This window comes from Poromitra crassiceps, assembly GCF_964638095.1.
Source record: "Poromitra crassiceps genome assembly, chromosome: 4".
Taxonomy (NCBI): Eukaryota; Metazoa; Chordata; class Actinopteri; order Beryciformes; family Melamphaidae; genus Poromitra; species Poromitra crassiceps.
Genome location: NC_139626.1, coordinates 71854577 through 71877335, shown reverse-complemented (window position 1 = coordinate 71877335; position 22759 = coordinate 71854577). Strand labels below are relative to the sequence as shown.

General features: G+C 46.0%; 1 pseudogene across 1 annotated transcript in view; it reads left to right on the top strand.

Moving 5' to 3' along the window:
* The first annotated feature begins 15506 nt into the window (after nucleotides 1-15506).
* LOC310775933 (coagulation factor XIII A chain-like) overlaps nucleotides 15507-22759 on the top strand; it is a 20055-nt pseudogene continuing 12802 nt past the window's right edge. The window contains exon 1 of the transcript in view: nucleotides 15507-15693. The product of the transcript in view is annotated as a coagulation factor XIII A chain-like (transcript). The remainder of the gene's footprint in view (nucleotides 15694-22759) is intronic.

Genomic DNA, 22759 nt, shown 5'->3' with positions numbered 1-22759 from the left:
AAGATCCTGAAGACCTCCTCCGCGTCCCGACAGTCTGACAGCTTGAGTTTCCTCTTTAGCTCGTCTCCTATGCTGTCACGCAGGTGAAACAGTTTACAGTCTGGAGAGCCTGAGGGCTCTGCTAGCGCTTGAAGGCGGCACCACTCGTCCCTCCACCGCCAATAGCGCCTTCTGTCCCCATGGAACTTGGGGAGACTCATGGGCGCTAAAGTTATTTTGGGACCTGACGCTGCAGCATATTGCTGCCATTCCCCAGTACTACTCGGGCGCGCTGCTGGAGCCCCTGGCTGCTGTGAACGCCTGGGACCGGCGAAAAAGGGGTCGACCTTAATGTTCAAAGCCCGCAGGGGCAGCTCGCCCACGGATGGGAGCAAGGGAGGCACCACCGGAGCTTCCTCCCCCCGCTCTACGCCGATCACAAGTGTCTCTCCACCCTGCTCGCCACCACCTGCCCCCCCGACATCATCAGCGACCGCGGCGTGGCCCACTCCCAGGTCACCCCCACCCAGACGGCCACTAAATGTCTTGGCGTCGGGTGGCTCGTCCTCCACTTCCGACTCCCTGCGCTCCTCGCACCCGCGCAGGTGCTCCCTTAACTCCCCCAGGACCATGATTTTACTGTCTCTGGTCTGCCTGAGGGTCTCCTGAATAGCATCTTCCTCTCTTACGGGGATATAAGGCGCTCTCTCCCTCACGAACCCCTCCATCTCTTTTTCCCGGGTTTCCAATATAGTACAAGCTACCTCGTACTGGCCATGAGTCATTTTTTCTAGGTCCATGAGGGCTTTTGCTTTACCAAACCCCGCCTTTAATTCCTCTTCCAACCGCCTAACCCGCTCCTGCACAAAGCGCTTGAACATTGAGTCTTTAATCAGCTCTTGTGCATTATCGTATGAGACTTGGCTAGTGGATAGCTTCTCTTCAACATCAGCTACCTCTGCTTCACAATTATCCTCTTCCTCAATGAGAGAGATATAATCCAGGCTGGCGTTGCACATCTCCTCATTGTCCCGCTTTAGTGCTTTCAGTTCAGTCACTAATTCTTGTTCTGACAAGTTTTTAATTCGGGCGTCGAGAGCTCTCACTCTTCTGCTGAGAGCCCTCTGTGCATTGGAGCGCCGCTTTTTCCCCGCCTCCAACTCTGCCATCTCCGCTGGCTTTCCCCCTGCTGCACCCTGAAACAGCTGGGAGCCGGCTCGTCTTAACAGCGGGGAGATCAATCAACAGTATGGGTGGCGGCTTATCCTATGCCGTCCACGTAAGCACAGAACAGTTATGCACAACAAAGTATTTGTGAATGGTGTGGTGCAACGGTGGAGTTGGCGATGGGCTGGGGACTCTCCCTGGCTCGTAATAGCAGGACGAGAGGCTCTCGCCGATGGCTCCTATCCCGCAGGCTGTCGGCAGGTCTGAAGCGACGCTGGCGGTCTGGTAGCGGAGCGGGCTGCTCCTCTGCGTCCGTCTGCGCTCCTCCCTCCTCCCCGAGACCGCGGCTTCACTCTCCGGGTCCAAGTCAACACCGTCCGGCGTCTCGCTCGCACAGCGGGCCGGCACAATAGTTTTATACTGTACGGATATTGCTAGTCTAGCTCGCCTAGACTAACCCTCTCCCTCCGAACAGGGAATTCAACCCAGTGGCAACGGTGATATACTCGCACCAAACACTTGTACACTCACAATGGTTTATTAGTGCAATTTAACCCCGAGCTAAACCACTAATCTAAAACCCAGCGTACAGTAATTCGGAAGCAGGTATAAAACTGTAACAGAAACACACAAAACACACAAAGGAAAACACACATTAGCAACGAAACAACAAACCGAGTGGAATTGTAACATTACTAATAACAATTACGATACGAACATTGGCTATAAATAATAATTGGGCACATTAAACTCCTTACCTACTGACACACCTCTGGCTTGAACACTTCTCTTCACACTACTGCTGTCTAGACACAACGCCCCGTCTAGACATGGTCCGCACATGCGCAGTACAAAGGGAAATCAAACAATAGAATGCCACTAGGGGTCACTCGTGCACAATTAAAATAAAGTCACAACTCTTTATAACAGGCAGATGGGCATCATAAACAAACATGGAATAACAGCACAACCCCCTTTTGTCACCAGAACACCCATGATAGACAGATAGACTGACAGACAGATAGGCCTGACCTGCAAGGCCCAAATCCTGCAGCTTTCTCCACAAGCTCTGGGTGAAGTGAAAATAACACCCCGATGACCGGCTGTTGGGCAACTCCGTCTGGATGGCCAGAAGGAGGGAGCTCTCGAAGTCGGTGATGACGTGCTGCGGTCTCCATCGGTGCCCAGTGACGCGCCGTACCTTTTGTTTTACGTGCATCAGGATTTGCCTGTACTGGCCCACCGTTGTTCCTGTTGCAAGGCACATGACCAGGGGCACCACTCTGTCCATGTATTTGCCATGAATCGTGACAAATTGCTGGTATGGCCGCGGGCAACTTTTAAACGTGCCATCAATGTAAACCTTCCGGCACATCCCGAGTTTAGTGAAATTGTTGGAAGTCCCAAAAACAACGACGCCCCAGTCATTGTTTTGATGGGAAAGAAACTGTCTCCCAGGCCATGTTTGTGCCCACTCATTGATGATTTCAACATCATCGACACTTTGGGAGATCGGGGGGAGAAGGGACGCCCGTTTCCTCTGCAGCCTTGATCTTACATGGGCAAAGTCCGGCACCTCATCATCAGTTTCTGCATCTCTCACCACCTCGTCGTAAACTCTTTTTATTGGCTTCGACGGGTCAGCCTGGATTGCTTCTAGCATCTGTTGTTTAAGAGCACCAGATGCGATCAAATCGGTGTCCTCAGGGTGGTTATGAGGTGCGGTTTTGAGAACTTGGATTGGCACGTTGTCCGCATCCATATTGAAGTCAGCAATTGTCAAGAAGACATTGCAGGTTTTTCTCCAGCAACGCCAATGTATCTTGTCTCCGGTCTTTTTATTTATTTGGTATCTAAATCCCTCATTTATTAACACTTTTCCTCCACGGTTTCCTGGCTGTAGGTAGGCCATTTTCTCGTCGGGGTAAATCAAGTGGTCAGTGTGGGGACACGAGGCCTGCTGCAAAGGTGGGACTGGCATACCTTGCCCTATGCTGACCAATCAGAAACCATCAATTAAGAAGATCAAATAAATCACCGCACTCTGGTGACAACAGAGTTGGTTTCTGATTGGTCAGCATTGGCCCTATGCTGACCAATCAGAAAGGGTAAGCAAGGTATGCCAGTCAATCAATAGGCCTATACAACGGCAATCAATATACAGTTAAAACATATGTTTTGATTGTATATTGATTTATTCAACCTGCAGGGAACCGACTCAACCGAGGAGGTATAATATATCCTGATCAATGAGGGGTTCAGGTACCAAAACAATGTATCGAAGGGAGATAAAATATTATTGTGTTGTTGGAGGAAGGTGGAACTTATAAAGTAGGCTACAACACAAACTGTCCATTTTTCTGCAACTCGACAGTGCTGCTTAATCCAGGACCTTACTTCCTGGAACTCTTGAGAATAAAAAACTGGTCCATTGGAGTGAATGGAGATGTCGGGGACTCTTCTATAGGCTATAGCCTACACGGCTCTGGGTCTGGCTATATGAGACTATAGGCTACCGCGTTGCCAGAACATGGTTAGGTTTTTGTCCTAGGTATAGGCAAATAAAAATAATGCAGTTTGGCTGATTGTTGACTCTCCCTGTAAGGTTCATTATTGTTCCCATAAAGGGGATTCAGTTCCAGGTTGTATGTCACTTTTACGGAAGGGGGTGTAGCGAAAGTAGTAAAGTAGCCTAATCCTTCCAAACCTGTCAAGAGTGTGCCTGAATTTATCAATGAGAGCTCGTGATTGCTCCCCCCCCCCCCCCCCCCCCATCCCATAGTGTAGAGGATGGGGCAGAAACTTGGTGTGGAATGAATGAATGAATGAATGAATGAATGAATGAAAGTTTTATTTACGTGTCACGACGATTTACATGACCCATCCCACATGGGATTATCAGACACATCAACATAAAGTAATTACCGTACCGATTTCGGTGCATAAACAATACATTCAGGAAATGCAGCAAAACACAGATGTAACTACAATATCTAGTAAGTAAAATATATGAATTATCTATCATATTTCATCTTTTCCTCCTATCCCACGCATGTGAGATATATTCGGAAAAAGCGAAGATGTTGTCAAAAAGAAATTCAAGTATGACTCCTTCAAAATCTAACAGGTTTAGCTCAGGGGAGTGAACTTTTTTAAATAGTATTCCATAGTATAAGAGAGTTTCTCTCTCACCAGAGCATGGGGTGTTGCAGTTTTGACTGTGAAATAATTGACCTGCTGATCTTTCCCCGTTCAGCACTTTGGACAGCGCCGCAGGTCAGGGCGGCTGCTCTGGGTGACCTCCACCTTCAGTACCACGGAGAGTGCAGTGGCTGCGACCTGCTGCATGTGCATCATGCAGGTCTCATGATTTTGCGTGTTGAGCTGGGGCAGTATCGGATCATCAGGCTAAACACAGCACATCACAGCAGAAGGCTGCAGAGGGCTGAGCTCAAGTTACACTCGGGTTAAGAGTTGTGAAATTGAGAAATGGAAAAAAAGGATTTTTAAACCATAGCCTAGCCCTTTTTGTGTTAACTTTTCTAAGACTATGTCAATGAATTTCATTGGGCTATAGGCCTATTATGACACACAAACTCATTATGTTGCTTGCAGAATGACACAACCTGTCCTGAACCCAGTCTCACGGCAATCCGTGCTTCGCAGTGGACGGAGTAGTTTTTAGATGTTAGTGTTAGGATGACGTCATCATTCCTACTTTGACGTCATCATTCCTACTATGATGTCATCGATCACTGATGATGTCATGATTCATAAGTGTCTTTCATGCCTTTCGCTGGTGATGTCATAACACAGGTGATGTCATATTCGGATCTATAAGGGCCTGTTCCTGCAGGTCCTGGCTAGTGATTCATAAACTAAACTAGGATCACATCAACCTCTGCAACCTCTGCAACCTGCAACCTCTGCAACCTGCAACCCCTGCAACCTGCAACCTCGTCAATCTCTGCAACCGTTCCCAACCTCGAACAGTGCAGACTCAGCTATCAAGTTCCACAACACCCCAGCTTCTCAAGACTTACCAAGTTTCCCGTGGCCCTCAACTATCCGCGAATAGATCCACATGTCTTCCGACGCCGATCCTGACAGTATGAATCACTCTGAAATGGATTTAGCGGGTACCCCAATCAAGGAGGAAGCTCCCGAGAGGCCAGTTACCCGGCCGGTCGCTTCAGCTGACCCACCTGGCGGTCAGCTGGATATCTCCACTCATCCTGATGTCTCCACTCGTCCTATCACGTTTGGAGACTTGCCGATAATACTTAAGCGCCTGATTGCCCACCAGGAAGAAGCAATCCAGGCTGTGGCTTCCAAGGCCGAGGATCGGTACGCCCTCCTGGTAAAACGGCTAGATCTTCTCGACGGTCGCCTGATTGCCCACCGGGAAGAAGCAATCCAGGCTCTGGCTTCCAAGGCCGAGGATCGGTACGCCCTCCTGGTAAAACGGCTAGATCTTCTCGACGGACTAAACCCTCCTGAGGTTGTCATTCCGCAGCCTTCTGCCCCTCCTGCCCCAGCTTCCGAGCGCACCGTCGTTCCGGAGGTTTCCAGACCTGCTACCCCACCGGCCACAGGGGCCGTTGCTTCTAGCTCTGCCTCTCGGCCGCCTCCAGCTGCTAAGCGCATATTCTGGGGGGGAGTTCGCGTCATCCCAGAGCAGGGGCAGCCACATTTGAGTCCCAGCAGCCATCTGTACCGTGATCTGACCGGCAGGGTTCGCATCACACCAGAGGAGAGGCAGCGCCGTTTGGACACCCGGAGCTGCCTGTACTGTGGTCGAGCCGGGCATTACCTCTCCTCCTGCTCCCGGCGTCCAGTAAGTGGTCCCACCGCTCGCCGGCCCGTGGTACTCTCAGTGGATCAAGACTCTACGTGTCCAGCCCCGAAATCTGTATGGTTGGGCAGCGTCCCCTGCAGGACCCAGGAGTGGCAGTGTGTCTCCAAGAGGGTTAAGGAGTTGGAGAGGACTGTCGATCGTCTCATTGGGAAGTTCAATCACTGCCTGCAGATCAGCTCCGTCCCCCCGCAGGGGGCCTCCGAGTCTGCTGGCCCTGAGGCACAACCTGTGGACCTTCCCCTCGCCGAGTCTGAACCCGTACCTCAGCAGCAGCCAATTCCAGTTCTTGACCCACACGTAGGTTCCAGCTTGATGCTGGGAGGTCCCCGTAGTGTCGTCAGCCCTCGGTCAAGAGCAAGAGCAAAGAAGAGGCGTTTAAAGGAGGAGACGGTGGGTGTCCTCCCCAAACTACAGGTCGGGAGGGCAGGCCTCGCTGAGTCAGATCCCCCTGTGGCTCTGCCTTCGGAGACGGCGGCATTTGACCCTTTTGATGGTCTCCAGCCTCCCATGTTTGGATCGTGCCCCGGGGGATGGCCGGCTCCAGAGGATCCACCGGACCCGGTAGAAGTTCTGTCTACGTATCGGTCTATCTATGGCTTCGATATCCAGTATTAGGGAGGAGCACCTCCACTGTCCTACACCCCCTTTGGGGTCTGACCACCTGCATCTAACCACCTGCTGAAGAGCACCTCACTCTCCTACACCCCCTTTGGGGTCTGACCACCTGCATCTAACCACCTGCTGAAGAGCACCTCACTCTCCTACACCCCCTTTGGGGTCTAACCACCTGAATCTAACCACCTGCTGAAGAGCACCTCACTCTCCTACACCCCCTTTGGGGTCTAACCACCTGCGTCTAACCACCTGCTGAAGAGCACCCCCACCAGAAGCTGCAGATTTTCTGTCTCCCAGATGCCATCCTTGATGGCCTCATTGGACGCCAGGTGGCGTCCGTTGAGGGGAGGGTACTGTTAGGATGACGTCATCATTCCTACTTTGTCGTCATTCCTACTATGATGTCATCGATCACTGATGATGTCATGATTCATAAGTGTCTTTCATGCCTTTCGCTGGTGATGTCATAACACAGGTGATGTCATATTCGGATCTATAAGGGCCTGTTCCTGCAGGTCCTGGCTAGTGATTCATAAACTAAACTAGCATCACATCAACCTCTGCAACCTCTGCAACCTGCAACCTGCAACCTCTGCAACCTCTGCAACCTGCAACCCCTGCAACCTGCAACCTCGTCAATCTCTGCAACCGTTCCCAACCTCGAACAGTGCAGACTCAGCTATCAAGTTCCACAACACCCCAGCTTCTCAAGACTTACCAAGTTTCCTGTGGCCCTCAACTATCCGCGAATAGATCCACATGTCTTCCGACGCCGATCCTGACAGTTAGGCTGTAATAGCCTACTGTCGTTTGTTTAAGATAGAATTCAATCCGAGTTGCTGGATATAAACAGAAAAAGTAGCCTAAATGAAACTTGTGAATTAAACCATCAAATGTATATCGGATCACTGCGGCTGAATCTATGCCGACATTCTTGAATGGTGCCGTTTGTTAGTCTAACAGGTGAAATAACTAACCGATTCAAACGAGAACTGCAGATTTATTCCGAAAAAATCAGTCAAATGAATAAAAAAGGAATGAGAACGAAAATAGAGTTAATAGTAGGCTATCTGATGTATAGGCTATCAGAGATGCAAGGACACAGACAGCTGTGCAGGGAGCAACATCAATGCTTGGGTGTCCCTCTGATGACAATGAATAGGCCAAATAGGCAATGCCCACCTGTTTCTTATCAATAATCGTTTTTTATTGTATCTATAGGCCTAATGTAAATATCAATGTAGGCTAAAACCACCCTTGTTATTCTGAAAGAATGAAACTCTGAAAAGTGGCAGTTCAAGGGATTGATTAAAGCATGGTAGCCCTATGGAGGCTATAGCCTATAGGCAAAGTGAAGCAGTGTGTCACACCCTCAGTCTCAACTGGCCCCTAGGCTTTCCCTCTCTTTTGGTGTTGTGTGTGTGTGTGTGTGTGTGTGTGGTGCTGATTACAGGAGATTGGACCCTGGTGTGCTGGAGTAGAGGCGTCACCTGCACAGCTGCTGGCTATCTCAATCAGCCTACAGCCTGGCTACATATACTCCAGCCAGACATCCAGTCTTCGCCGGATTATAGACAATGCTACGTCAGTCGTGTAAACCCGCTAAGTTCTCATTCAGTCTTGCTCCTTTGTGCCGTGCTTGTGCTAACCATCTCTTCGTCTCCATGCCCAGGATCTCCTGCCTGCCTGTCTACCAGCATGCCACAGCCGATGGACTCCTGCTCTGACCAGGCCTGCCAGCCTCTACCACCAGCCACACCGAACCTTTAATTAAAAACTCTTTGTTACATCTTCAACTGCCTTGCCTGCTTCTCTGTTCAAAAGCCACCTATTATACCAGGTCTTAACAGAGTGTCAATGTTTCCTCCGTCATAGATGTTCAATTATTTTATTCTGCAATGTTTTTTATTGAAATAGGCCTACTATAGCCTACAATATGACACAAGTTATAGGCCTATTATGATATTAGACGAAGCCATTAAGACGAAGCCCATAAATCAATGTGCATTGTAGGCCTGAAGAAAGAAAGAAAGAAAGGATATAGCCTATTATTGTAGGCTAATTTGGCACATAGGCCATCCGAAGTGTTACAGATCCCTATATCTCAGATTTTCTTTTTATTTCCCAATTTTGAGTAGGCTAATTTCATCAAACAAATGCACTATTGATGTGCTTGTAGGCGATGCATAAACATGGAATTCTAGCCCATACAGTCTGGCAGACCGCATTACGTGTAAACGTGTGAATAAAACATCAAGCAAACAAAATGTAAATCGGATCACTGCGGCTGAATCCATTCCCCCTTAGACATATGGGAAAAAACTACAGGGCTGATTTTCATACAATTCCATAAAAAGGTGTAGCATGGTTCAAGGTTTCTTTTTGAAGGTAGTACGTTTTTGCGTGCCTGCGTGCGTGCGTGCATGCGGGCGCCGTGTGTGCATGTGTGTTTAATTTAATCTGAAAACGTAGGATATTAGCCTACTATTAGGCTATGCTCTTCAGACAGACAAAATAACATGAGTGGAGCGAGCAATTTGATGTCTGTAACATTGGTGCATCTCATAACCTGCGGGCACATAACTATCGGCATTGTGGCCCATCGGCATTGTGACCCTTCGTCATTGTGGTGTGTCGGCACTGCGGGTGGTCGGCATATAGACGCGGCACCGCTGCGGCAGGTATTAAATACTTTCGGCTGAGCTAAAGTGAATATCTGTCTCCTGCCTACTTTCTCCTGCTAGTTAGCCACCCGCTACAAATACAATTGCTCCTGAATAATAATAGAACAAATTTAGCATAATCAACACGCATGAGTGAGGGGGTAGACTACTACTGGCATGGCAAAACAGCTCAAGGGGTACATAAGATTACATAAGTTTAGGGACCATTGAGCATGAGTTATTTAAGAAATAGATTGTATACTTTATTTTTCTTTCACCATGCAACAAACATTTAGTTTGTGACAGTGTGACACATTCTATTGCAAGAGAAGCCTTATCTATGAAGAGAATTCGGTAGCAAAATGTCTGTGCACCTGTGACAGACATGTTGTAGTTGGAGTACATATTCACAAATGTGTATCAGTAGTTACAAATGTGTATCAGTGAATTTGTAGTTGTATTACATAGTCACAAATGTGTATCAGTGAATTTGTAGTTGTAGAAAACTTATAGATTTTTTTTCTCTCTCCCACAAACACAACACAATAGTTACACCTTCTCAAATTCTTCATTACAGGTGCACAAAACCTATTATAGAAATCACAAAACAAGAAACACACACACTCACATTTTTGCACACCGATGCGATGAAGTAGGTGCAAAACACATTCACCTACCCGTATCAAATAATTTGAACAACTGTAAATGCACAGATTATGAGTCAGAAATAGATAGTACAATCTGTAAAAACTAAAACACGATCCACAATTGAAACCAAAATCCACAAATAGATTTAAAATCCACAAATAGATTTAAAATCCACAAACAAACACATCATGATCCACAAATGGAAAACATGTTCCACAAATAGATTATAAATCCACGTCATAATCCACAAATAGAATTCAGTGACATGTACTTCAAAACCAGAATTTCTGTGTGTGGATCGCTATGCTAGGTGTTCAAGTGTTGAATTGCTGTTTGCACATCACAGTGTGTGTGTGGAAAGCATTGCATTTGTCTACAAATCTTTTTGCTACATGTTTACCACAGGCAAGACAGATTCGATCCACACGTGTAATCAGCCAATCAGGGGGGATCGCTTGCTATGGGATGTCCCGCCTCCTCAATAACCCCTCCAAAATAAGAGCCTGATTCAGTCAACGTTTCTGATTCCTGATTGAAAACATGTCACCTTATCCAGCAGCACCGTTACATGTAAATGGCTACATGGATGCTAACCAAACCATTATTATTCATGTACTTGGTAGGGTAATAATTCGTTTTCACTAGAATTCAACTATAAGTCACACAATGTAAGTGGTGGGATTAATACACTTTCTGTAATACCCACCCTCCCACTCCACTCACACACCGGGCCCAGTGCACCCAATCAGCCAAATAACCCCAACACCAGGCTCCAGCAAGACAGAGCCAGGAAAGTGGGTCATCACAAAAGGGTCTGTGGTCTAATTTGTGTCAGTTTTCTGTTAAGATTATCTTCAAAGTATGCTTTAATAAAATACTTATCAATGATGCATTTGTGTTTATAGTCTTCAGTCTCAATTATTATTGCAGGGAAAGTGGTAACATTCATTATGGTCAGATGCTCAATGGCTGTCTAAAGTTGAAGGTTAGAGAAGCGAGCTTGTGACTGTCATTAGTTCAATCCCCGGGACTGGCAAGAGACATCTGGGTGGGGGAAAAGCAGTCCTTGCACCATCCATTACCACCACTGAGGTGCCCTTGAGCAAGGCCCTTAACCCCAACTGCTCCAGTGGAGCTGCTGTGTGAGAACTGGGCAATCCTGAAAAAGCTAATTTATCTTAGTGACACTCCCCCTGTATAGTGATTTTGAACCTTTTTCAAATCAAGGAACCCCAATTCAATTCGCATTGCAGACCCCCCCCCCCCCCCTTCCAGTGAGACTGTCTCAGACCCAAATCTGATATTTTTATATTGTTAGATATATGATTTTGTCCAGATTCCATGACTATCTACTGCTAGTTGTAGGTACAGATAGACATGATGATCAGTAGTCATTCTTGTACATTCTGTTAACTTCTTGTAAATGAAATAATGCAGAGGTTTAACAATTCACCAAATTGCTGGTGACCCTTTCAAGGACCCTATGTTGCAAACCACTGCTTAGAGGACATGAAACATTTAATCATGTGACTCTAGTTAATTTGCATTTAACCTCAGACAAGACAGGACACTCACTGCTTTCAAGTCTGAAATTGACCTAGATTTGCTATCATGAAACGGACACATAACAGCTTTTAATGTTTGTTTTTATATATAAAATTGTTAATATTTAAAAGTATTGACATCAATTTCTTCAGATCACCTTTGAAACTACAAATACACCACCTGAGATGACAGCATGTGTTCTTGTCCTGCTGGAGGAAGTTTGTGGAAGAATAGCTGTTATCAGCATCAGTTAGATCAGACAGCTCATTTCAGTACACTGGGTACAATTCATTGTTATACCATTTTAATTTGATCTTGACCAGGGCTCCCACACCACCTTCAACATCAAATTCAAGGACCTCTCAAGGCCCAATTCCCCAAATTCAAGGACCCAGCACGGCAAAGTTTTGAGACATGGACCAAGGTTAATTACTGTTACAACACAGACACTTTTTATATTGAGAACCGAAGCTCACAAACGATTGAAAAGAGAAGCTAGGATGTGTCAACATTTCTCAACTGTGTCATCTTAGTTGCAATTGCAAATGACAGAAATCCACCAATTGCAACGCTTGTTAGAAAATACTTTTTCACTTGTCGAGAGCTGAAGGCGGAGAGAAATCTGATCGAGCCAGCCCTCTTGTAATTGTCTATGGAGGAAAAACCTTAAATTAAATTACTTTCAATCACCAATGTTTATTTTCAAAAACTTTGAATGGCTTGATTTTTATTTTTCAAATTCACAAACTTTCAAGAATTTCAAAGACCCATGCTAACTCAAAAAGTTAGTGACAATTCTTGTAAAAGTGCAGTCTTGAGAGAGCTTTTTGGCCAGTGGTCAGCTTGTGGAAGGCCCTCAAGGCCTTGTGTGTCGATCTTGTCGCAGCTGCACGTCGACATGAAAATATAACCTCCGATAAACGTTGTACGTTCCCATCAAACTCACTGGCCACCCGGAGTGGTTGGCAGACACAGACACACAGACAGACAGACAGACAGACAGACACACACACACACACACACACACACACACACACACACACACACACACACACACACACACACACACACACACACACACAGGAGAGGAGAGGAAGAGATATCACGTTATGTTAGAGGTTTTCAACGGGTGGACAGAGTTGAAGAGGTCAGTAAAGTCACTCCCATGTCAGCAGTGACACCACATATCTGGGTATTCAGTGCACCTATTTAATAATGTATGCACCAAATTAAATCACAAAAATCAAATTTATTTCGTTTTTCACACTGTTTCACATCAAAAGTTCATTTTTCATAAATAACTAATCTACAGTATGGTCACGGTGACATAATGAAGAACTATACAATTTCTACCCCATTTCAACCAATCATATCCCAACATGATGACAGCTGTCAATCAATCTTCATTTCGAGGAGAACATTCTGCTTCTGCAGGCAAGATGGCTGCCTAGCGCCTGTAACCTGGGTAGAATTTCTAGCTCATACACTAAATATTAATATACTTGGCCAATAAGTATGTAAAATACAAAATAAAACTAACGTTAATGTCTTGATTTGATGTAGAATGTAAAGGACATGTAACTGGTTTGTTAAACTCGCACAAAGACAAGTGAAAGTAAATTTGGTCGTACCGATAAGGCCTCCGGGGGCAGCGTACTGCAGGTTGTTGTGCTCGGCAAACAGTGACGATCTTGGAGAAGATGGGTTTGCACATCAGCTTTCCTTCCTGACGTACCTCCAGCTCCTGACCCACCTGGAGGACACACGGACACAGTTGGGAGAGTGTGCCAGTTATGATACATAAGCCCCTTCTAAACATGCAGTGAAATCCGGATTATGACCAGCTGCTAGCCGGTCGGCAACTGGGGTGAATAGTGTGATCCTCCCATGCGCTATGTCCTGCCAGTGAAACTCCTCACTGCCAGGTGAAAAGAAGCGGCTGGATAAAAAAACAAGGAAACTCTCACTAACAGTAGTAATAATAATAATTCACAGAATACATCAACATCAATATACTGTAGTCAAAGTTTTCATAGTTACATTTATTTACACAAAACACAGCAGCCTGAGGGCTGTACCACGAATATTGTATAAGAAGATCCAGGATCTGTCCCTTGATCTGGTTTGACTAAACCAGATAATAGCCAGGTTAATCTGGAGGTTAGGGTTAGGGTTAGGGTCTGGGGTGTTCAACCACTTTTGTGAGGCACTGTATGCATGTCACATTCTGATTATAGGGGCTGAGCCCCCCTACCAGCAGTCTTATTATCAGAGCTCATCTTGACCAGCTACTTCTAACATTAGAAAATAACATTTGAATCAATAGGCCTAAGTATTTCATGGGAATATTAACACAATTACACTAATCTATTATTGACCTAATATTAATTAGGATATGAATAGATTATTAAAAATGATGTGATCATGCTTATGTCAGCATGCATTTCAGTTAACTTCTGAGCTGTTCTTGTTCTTGTTGAGTGCAAAGTGGGGGTTTTCTAGGTGTGAAAAGGGCAGAGGTGTTTAGGCCCTTTTGGCAGCAGAGATAGGCAGGTTTCCTCTTGAAGCAAACAGCAGTTGTTGTTAGCAGCAGTTGCCTTAAATGAAAGCTAAGAAGGTCCCGTTTAAAATAGGACCAAAAACAATAGTACCAGACATTGAAAAATGCGCTGACCATGTGCCTAACCCAGGATATGCACCAGCTTCTAAAATGCAATTTACTTTAGGGGTGGTTCACTTCACAAGCTGGTAACTGTGTCACAGCTACCACTCAGGAATGGCTATCATACCAAAATATCATACAGACATGTGTCTTATAAAAAATTATAAGCAAGTTTTGCCACCATGAGTGGTACCGGAATCTGGTGTGGCCCATGGACTAATACTCAAACTAAACTTTGGTTAAACCAGGGTCCAACAAAAGGCAATATGGCTGCAGTCGGGCGGAAACCCTGTATCTCTCCCAATTTGGCCATTTTCTTTTTATTTCATAAATGGATTTAATGGGTACCAAAAAATGACCTGTGAAAGTTTCAGGTACTTTGGACCAGTCAAAGATGTTATATTACTGTTTATTAATGTTGTTATTACTATTACACTATATTATGTTAAAATGTGAATGTTTTGTCTTCCTTGTAGATTTTTTTTTTGGAGATACAAGGTTTCCACCTGACAATATGTTAAAATTAACATACACTTAAAGTATTCTGTGTGTGCCAAATACTGACTGTCAATGTCAAAATTGAAAATGTCTCTTCTCTACAGTATCTCTCTATCATAAGTAGCCATTGTAGTAGCCTTTTGTGTGGAGTGTTAAGGTCCTTACACATCAAGAGCGATGCGAATATACGGCACGAACTTGCAATGCGAGTTTTGACCCACCTGTCAATCACAGCCACAGATGTGTACACGTCGGAAGAGAATTTCTGAAAAATCGACCGTGGTTCGAAAAAATGAACACCGCAATAACGCTCAGCTCAACTTTGCTGTTGGTATGCACGGTTGCATTGACTGATATAGTTTCGGAAAAATTATCGACGTGTGAATTAATCGCACGAAAAAAACGCTCCCGATGTGTAAGGACCTTTTAGTTTGACTGACTGGAAGCAGGAAGCAGGCTGCGGGTCTTAGCTCTGCCATTGGCTCCGACCATTTCAGTCGAAGTGGAAGGGAAATCCCTTTCCGCTTCCTGTGTGCCCGCGCTCTCAAATGCCTCCGGCGCTGTGAAACAACAACGCGCGCTAGCAAGCTACTAGCAACCTACGCGCTGAAAATGGCAAGTTTTGATGAAGATTTGATCGTGCAATAAAGCAGGCAGTGCTTGGTACTTTTGGTGGATGGTTGTAAAGATAACAGAGCTTTTTTTTTCTTGCTTTACCAGAATGAGAGTGAGTTGAGCCAGACTCTCTCCTGAAACGAAATGTGGAGATAGTCTGTCCAACGAGACTAGCGGTATGTCGAGTGTCATGCAACAATCTCCTCTTCTCCCCACAGTCCTGTGAGGGAGCATCCAGCCGTGAACCATCTCCACCATGTCTGACCCAGCTGGCAGCCCGACTCCCAGTCTGCCCCCTCCTGCTCCCGCTGGGCCCCGGCCCAAACTGACCAGCCGCGGCCGCTCCGCAAAACCCACCGCCAACTCCAACAATGACGCCGCTGACGTCCAGGAGTACGAGTACTTTGTTGCCCCGGGTCCCCGAGGATACCCACCTCTGACTGGTGAGGGAGAGGCATCATGTGTGTGTGTGTGTGTGTGTGTGTGTGTGTGTGTGTAATCACTTCCTACAGTCATTCCTCTCCCTCCCCTGCCACAAGATGGAGCCACAGGAGAGGCGAATTAGAGTTCCAGAATTTGCAAGGATTTTCTACGTCACTTGTCGCCAACCAATAAAAAAATTCACAGGGCCGCCCAGAGCCCGCCCCCTCACAGCCCCGACCCCGACAGCTGCGTGCAGGAAACTGTTGTGTTCGCGTACAATGGAGGTCGGCATGGAAGGCCTGTCTGTTCTGTTAGCTGCTACTGTAGCATGGAAACATGTCCAGAAAACAATGAACTGAACCCATGGGTAAGTGTCACCACTTTGTGGTTGTTCAGTTATATACAGCCAGCTGGGTTTGAAAACATCATGGAAGAGATAGCCTAGTGTGAATAGCCTAGTGTGAATGGAGGCTGTTAGCCACAACAACTGTGCCTTATAGGCTAACCTCAGCCAGCCAAAACAAACACCTTGTCCCGGTGGCGTTAGGACACACGTACTGTAATGTTAACATTACTTTGGTGACCAGGGACTATTATCAGTACATTTGACTTCTAACACTAACATAATGGAAGATAGCCTACAGTAGTTACTGGCTGATTAGATGCAGCCATTGATAGCTTTTCACTTGTGTGTTTGCAGCTCTGGTAAGCCTGCTAGTTTTGTAAACAGTTGTTGTCGCAACCATAAACATGAATGACACTACAAGGAATACTACTTCTCTGGAGGTTATCATGTCCTATTTTCCTTGAGACAGTTGGATACATTTAGAATACATGGTAACTAATTATTGAGGCTGTAGTTTGCAGGTAATGTAGTTTTAGAGTGCAGGGATTGAGCCAACTTTCCCCTTTTGTGCCTCTCTAGTAAGCTACAACCAGTCTGACTTCCTCACCTACCAAGAGACCATCCAGGATCCTGCCGTCTGCTTAGCCGACTTTCAGTACGGTATGTTTACCAACACATTTTTATTGTACACACAAAACTTTGTAAATATGACAATTCAATAAATATAGAAATGATGTTATAAAAATAATCTGTACATGAAAATTGCTAATTTGCGACATAATGATGTACACTCTTCCATTTTCCCCCCATTCAGTCATGTGTCCTGAAGCATCATCAGCGTCGGAGAGCGCAGCACAGCACCCCAGCACACACCTGCAACCGAGAAATCCTCCAGCTACCTAGCTGACAAAAGATCTGTCTGTAGACTTTGAGAATAGAGTACACATACTGTCAAATATATTTCATATATTTTTGTAATACTTAGTCTCGTATAATTTATGTGATTGATAGCCTACAGCACCACTTTACTGCTACAGTGGAACATTCCTGTGATTTTGCAGCATAGCATGGTCCTGCACAAGCATTTTGTGTGTATTTTCTATAATAAAATAATTAGATTCTGTAAGAAGTCAGTGTTACTGTTTATCTACTTGGATGTGTAATAAAGTACAACACAATTACTTTGCTCAAATTTATTGTCATGTACAGTATCCATGTTGGCCATATTTGTCAAATCAATGCATGCACAGAATACACAACTGCTACTGTAAGCTAAGCTACACCTAAGCTGTAAGGGTCCATAGTCTGATTTTGTTCATTGCATTCTGAAGTGAACATACACGCCAAGATTATCCTGAACAGGATCATCTGGCTTCTTCAGGATTCATCAGGGTTCTTCTGGCAACCTAAAGGAATGAGAACGGGTAACTTCAGAACAGTACAATGACATTTATTATTTTGCACAGGCAATTTAGAGTAGATGTGAGTAACGTTACTGTACAGACTATTGTAACATACAACAAACTATAAAGGTATCAACTCAAGAAGTAAGAAGTTATACACGGGTTGAATGACCAAGCCTCCGTCATGCAGTTATTGACTTTCAGTTGTAAAACAGATGAGCTAGCTTTATTGCTGAATAACACTGGCATGAATTAGCGTTACAACAGTCATGTCCAAATTAATAGATAGCATAGGACACAATAAGCATTATTGTTTACATGTGTCATGTCAATATTTGTATCCCTTGATGAATCTTCACATCAATTTGATGCATTTGAACGTAAATGAACGTTATATGCGTATGTCTGCTGTGGATTAGCCAGTCAGTATAGCTACATCCACACACAGCAGCCAAGCTGGCGTTTATTGCTTATTGAAAAGGATCCCCATTATCTGCCGCCTAGACAACAGCTAACTAGTCTTCCTGGGGTACAAATAGGCTATAGTGATAATATAATATAACGCTAGGGATAATAGCCATGACAGACACGGACTTCTGCAAGTTTACTAGCTATGCTAACGTTAGCGACACGCCAAAGCTAGATAAAAACACACCACTCAACTGTTCCTTTTCCTCTAAATCTGAATCTGTCAAACGGTCTCACTTTCACACTCTTTTTTTGTGACTCAGCTCAGTGCAGCTAGCTAAAGCTACAGGCAGCATACAGGCACAGACGCGTGATTTCGAATCGCACATAGGTTACGCAAGCACAGACAGTGTTGCTCTGCTCAGTCAGCGTTTGCTTTGAGTGACAGATCAGGCGGCCAATCAGAGGGGCACCTCACCGGAGCGCCTCATCGGCCAATCAGGCCAAGGCCTTTGTAGAAAAAACTGACTATACTGAGCTGCAGAGGGTAAATACAAGAAAAAAATCGAGATGTCTCCAAATCCCAAACAGAATGCATGACCTTATTTTAAAGACCCCTGACAATTGTTTAAAACAGCAGAAATCCACACAATATGGGACCTTTAATACTTATAGGATTTCAGTAATATTATACCAGTTACTTTGTCAAGTAACTCAAGTCATTCGATTTGATCCGGTTGTGGAGAGGACGCTGGCGCGCTTTTGGCTGCCGCTTCTCCCTCCGTCTAGCAAATAGTTTGAATTAGCTTTAGTTTCTATATTTTCATTTTGATCTGTTTGGACTCATTTCTCAATCTGCCACTGTCATCGGCTGTCCAAAACAGATAACTCGGCCATCGGCCTGAAATAACAATCCATCTCACTCCATCTGGATTACTAGATTTGCGCTTGGCACTCACCTGTGTCCAGCCGGACTTCTATTCCACCACCGCTAGCTGGAAGGTAGACCCCGGACAGGCCTCCACCTGTCTCGGTGCGGTTAGCCCCTGTTGGCTGGGACCGCTGCCTTCCACTACCGCCGAAGAACACCGCCGCGCCCGCGGCTGAAGGCAGATCCCGGGCAGGCCTGCACCTGGCCCGGTGAGAACGCTGCCGTCCACTACAATGGGCCACGGCCCAGAACACCAAGCCTCTCCATCCAAAATGCTGCTGCTTGTTTTCCTTGTCTCTCTACTGCCAACGTGTCTACGGCATCTTTCATTCAACATCTGTTCCAGTACTGCTTCGGCCATGGCACTACGTTACTCAACCACGCAACTCCTCCGGCTAAACCATCATCCAAACCAACCATCGCCTCCTCCTATGCAACTCATCACAGCAATAACAAACTCCGGACTGCTACGACGCCACCGCTACATCCATAGAAGCTCCCGCCGCAAGTTTGTCTATAAATCCACCGCCATAAACTGCATCCCATCTCTCTGGTCCAACTCCGACAACAGCTCCTGCACTTCCGCCTTCCGTCATTACAACAAAGCACGTCATCAGATCAACCCCCACGTGAATACTTTGAACCTCCGCAAAATAACCACTTCCACCAATTCAACTTCAAAACAAAAGCACCTGAAAATCACCCTGTTCAATACAAGATCCCTCAACAATAAAAGTCTCATTCTCAACGAGTTCATCACTGACAATAAACTGGATCTGCTCTGTCTCACTGAAACCTGGCAAAAACCCCACGACTATCTCTCACTCAATCAAACCACCCCCACTGGATACTCATACATAAACAACCCACGCACTGAGGGACGAGGAGGAGGAACTGCTGTCATCTACCAGCAAGACCTAAACCCCCGACCACTCTCCATCCCTGCTGCACCTTCCTTTGAACACCTGGCTTTCATACTTCCTGGCTCCATCTACCGTCATCTACCGTCCTCCCAAACCCAACCCCTCTTTCCTATCCGACTTCTCAGAATTCCTCACACAACTGTCCACATACTCACTGTCTGTTTTACTCCTTGGCGACTTCAACTTCCACATTGACTCCCCGGACTGCAAAAGCGCAATAGACTTCCTGGACATACTCAACTGTTTTAACTTCACCCAACATGTCGATTTCCCTACCTACACCCGCGGACACATCCTGGACTTGGTTTGCACAACTGGCCTCCACATCAACAGCATCTCTAACACCGACCTCACCATCTCCGACCATCTTGCTATCACACTGGACATCAACATCCCTGTTCCCCACCCCAAACAAGACCGCACAATAACCTTCCGTAATCTCAAATCCATCTGCCCCATCTCCTTCTCTACCTGTCTATCCAACACCATATCCAACCTCTCCCTCCCTGTTAACCCGGCTCCCATGGACCTTGTCAACTTCTACAACCATAGACTGTCCACCTGCCTCAACCAGCTTGCCCCCATAAAAACAAAAACCGTCACATTCACTCACTCCGCCCCCTGGTACACCCCTGAACTGCACATCCTCAAAAAACAATGCAGACAAATGGAACGCCTCTACAAAAAAACGGACTCACTGTACACACATTGGCCTACAAAGAACTCATTCATCAATACAAGTCTGCACTCAACAACGCCCGCTCCACCTTCTACTCTGACATCATACACTCCGGATCCTCCAACCCCCCGCACTCTGTTTTCCACCATCAACAAGCTCCTCAAACCACTGGACAATATCTCACCATCATTCACCTCGGACAAATGCAACAACTTCCTCTCCTTCTTCCACTCCAAAATTGAAAACATCCACAACCAGCTAGCCACCACCTCCTCTGCCATCACCCCCGATCTGGACCCTGCACCTTCCCTGCCAACAGCCCACTGCTTTCCAGCCTTCTCCCCCATAACCCCATCTGACCTCTGTGAATCACTCTCTGGCATAAAATCCACCACCTGCCCCCTGGACCCCATCCCCTCCAGCCTCGTCAAAGCCTGTCTCTCTCCTCTTGCCCCACTCATCACCGACATCATCAACTCCTCCCTCACGTCTGGTATCGTCCCCTCCCCGCTCAAGCTCGCTGCCATCACACCCACCCTCAAAAAACCCGGCCTGGATTCCGACAACCCCAACAACTTCAGACCCATCTCCAACCTCCCATTTCTCTCTAAAATACTGGAACGCACCGTCGCAACTCAACTCAAACAATACCTCCACACCAACCAGCTTTACAAAACATTCCAATCCGGCTTCAGATCACACCACAGTACCGAAACAGCACTACTCAAAGTCACCAACGACCTCCTCCTCTCCTCTGATTCTGGCTCCCTCATCATTCTCCTCCTCCTCGACCTCAGTGCAGCCTTCGACACCATCAACCACTCCATCCTCCTCAGTCGCTTAAAATCAATTGGCATAACCGGCACAGCACTCTCCTGGCTCACATCCTACCTGTCTGACCGCTTTCACTTCATCTCCATCAACAACTGCAAATCCCACACCACCCCAGTATTACATGGAGTCCCCCAAGGCTCGGTGCTTGGTCCCCTTCTCTTCATCCTCTACATGCTCCCCCTAGGTCACATCATTCACCGCCATGGACTACAATTTCACTGCTACGCTGACGACACCCAGCTCTATATCTCCACCAAAACCATCACCCCTGCCACTCTCACCACCCTCACTGACTGTCTCACTGAAATAAAAACCTGGATGACCAACAACTTCCTCAAACTCAACTGCAATAAATCAGAAATCATGATCTTTGGCCCAAAATCCCTCCTCCCCTCCTCCCAGAACCTCTCACTCTGCATTGATGGACATACAGTCACCCCCTCCCCTCTGGTCAGAAATCTCGGCGTCATCTTGGATCCCACCCTCTCCTTCAAGTCACACATCAACAACATCACCAAAACATCCTTCTTTCACCTCCGAAACATTGCATGACTCCGCCCCACTCTCTCTCCCTCAGCCGCCGAAATACTCATCCACGCCTTCATCACCTCCAGACTAGATTACTGCAACAGCATCCTCTATGGCCTCCCTTCCACTGTTCTCCGTAAACTGCAATATGTCCAAAACTCAGCTGCCTGATTACACACCCACTCCCGCTCCAGAGAGCACATCACACCCATCCTCCAACATCTCCACTGGCTCCCCATTCAACATCGCATCCACTTCAAAATCCTGCTCATCACCTACAAAGCCCTCAATAATCTGGCCCCCTCTTACCTAACAGATCTCCTCCAGCGCCACTCCCCCACCCGCCGTCTCCGCTCTGCTGATGCCAACCTCCTCACCCCCATCACCAAAACCAAGCACCGCACCACGGGGGACAGAGCCTTTGCCATCGCTGCCCCAACCCTCTGGAACTCTCTGCCCCTCAACATCAGAAACTCAGACTCACTCACCTCCTTCAAAACCCAACTCAAATCCCACCTCTTCAAAACAGCCTACAATATCTGACTTCTACCTCTAACCACCATTCCATCTCTGCAATCTATTGATTTGTATTTGTTTTGTATCTGTATTCGTTCTTGTTATTTAGTTTTTTTACTGTATTACTTTTCTATGTATTGTAAAGCGTCTTTGAGTTCCCCAGAAAAGCGCTATATAAAACGTATGTATTATTATTATTTATTATTAAGTTACAAATTGAGTTACATTTTATTAAATCAAAGCACATATTTAAAAAGATACAATCATTTCCTAATCAAACTGTGTGTTTTTATGCAAATAACCACTACAGATGACAATAACAAAGGAAAATAATAACATTTAGAATTTTGGATTGTTTACACTGACTTCAAGGTGGTTGAAATTATTTTTCAGGATGGTTCCGGGGCGGTGATGTCATTCTGCTGCTGCTGTTGTTTTGGTAAAAGTAATGCAAAAGTAGTGGAATAAGTAACGAGTTACTCTACACATAAAGTAATATTGTAAAGTAACTTATTACT